Source organism: Morone saxatilis, unplaced genomic scaffold, assembly GCF_004916995.1.
Source record: "Morone saxatilis isolate NCDOM2014 unplaced genomic scaffold, NCSU_SB_2.0 Contig24, whole genome shotgun sequence".
NCBI classification, from domain to species: Eukaryota; Metazoa; Chordata; class Actinopteri; family Moronidae; genus Morone; species Morone saxatilis.
The window spans coordinates 25,444,788-25,446,814 of NW_023339807.1; positions in this window are offsets into that span (position 1 = coordinate 25,444,788).

Consider the following 2,027-nt stretch of genomic DNA (forward strand, 5'->3'; position numbering starts at 1 on the left):
AATAGATATTATAAAGATGCTGGTTGATATTATAAATAAATGTATGAAGAGTTAAAACTGTTGATAAACTGCAGCTGCTGCTGATGCTGAATCTTCAGTCCTGTGTGGTATTCAGTTTGTGTGTGCTTGTGTGTTGTTCAGCTCTTACCAAAGCTTCATCATTAGCTTTATTAAGGATGATATTTACAGATTGACTCCCAATATGTTGAGAAACCATTATTCAAAAGATGGATTTTATAAATATTAATGAATAGAAACACATTAAATCTTATTATTCCCAATGGCTTGAGCAGAGTAGGAAAATCATGATGGCAGTCATGCAAAGCGTCATGCATTTTGGAACAAGGTTACCAACAGTCTTCATGAAGGCTGTAAGGGGGAAAATGTTCAATTTACATTTTACAGAAAAGGAACTTTAATTTGGAACAGGTTGTTTGGGTTATCAGATGAGACTCACACTGGGTGTGTGTGTGTGTTGTGTGTGTGTGTCCTGCTGCACTTTCCCCTTTGATTGCTGCTGAACACCTTTTCAGCAGTGACTTTTTCCTCACAATCAAATATCTTTCTGCTGAGACTAAGACCCCATGAAAAAAAACAACATCTGAAACACACAATTAGCTTTTTCCTTAATATGTTGTTAATAAGTGTTTCCACTGTTAACAACACACCTGAACTGGCTGCCATTCTATCCACAGTGCTGTTAAGAAACATAACTTCTTCCTGATGTTCTCTGAGAGAAATCTTATCATTCTTATATTAGTGTGTTGAACAGAGTGGAAAAGTCATATCACAAAAGTTGAAATGAATTTAAGTATTTTAAAACCATTTGGTGCTCAGGTGTTTTCTAGCATCCGTAGCATCATATATATATACATATGCATATACATATACAATACACACACAAAATAAATAATATCTATACAACATGCTGATACACAAAAAGATATTGTCGATACTTTCTTACATACAAACACACTAAACTGATTTAAAGTTGCCTCCACTGGTTTTCTTCGTTCTTTCATCCTGAACAAATGTTTAAAATTCTGCTGCAGTTCTAAATGAAGGCCTTAATGAAAGTCAATGTGCACAGCCTTACAGAGTAAGGAAGTTGTTGAGTGTTGGTCTTTACTTGAGGTAGTGCCAGTGTTGCAGTGTTTCCCATAGATTGTTTTTCTCAGCAGCAGTGCTGTTGTGCACGCCGTCAAGCATGCAACGCTTAGACTTACATGTTTGGAAGTAGTCACTCTGTGACTGCTGCTGCTGAATGAGAGTGTGTTTGTTCCGTTGGTTATGGCTATGTAGTGTTTGAGTGCATATATTCATTGATTTAGTAATTCAGTAATTATGAAATTAAAGAGTTATTTTTGCTTCTGGAGTTGTGTTTTCTTCTGTTGTGCTCCAACACTGTTTGACATATCAGAAAGATCTAATCATGTATCACAAGTTATGATAAAACATGCACCAATGAACAGTCTCTGTCTTACCACACTGACATTTCACAACCTTCTTTTAGTTCTTTCTTGACAAAACAGAGAAGATAAAGATACCACAAAGAAAACCATGAAATTCCTCCTTGTTAAACACACAATATGACACTTCTCTAATAACTGAGACTCACTGCACCGAGCTATGATGCTGTATTTGTGCTGATGTTGACTGTGTGTGTAACTGATGTGTGAGCTTCAGATGGACTGAACTGAGGCCAGATCTGCCTCTGTCTCATCCTGTTCAGGTTCAATCATGTTACAACTTCCTGAATAATGTTATTCTTTAACACTTGATGAAATCTTACTGATATTTTCAATGAGTAATATGTAAAAAAACAGACAATAACAAGAATGTGTGACAGTATTTTTATTTAATATAATGGACTAAAACAGGAATTAGATCTAGATAGATCAATAACACTTAACTGTCTCCTCTACATAATAATATTCTTTACATCAGAACACAAATGCTTAAGAAAACAGCTCTGGGATCACTCTGTTGAGAACAATCACATGAGCACATCAGAGTTATTAATGATT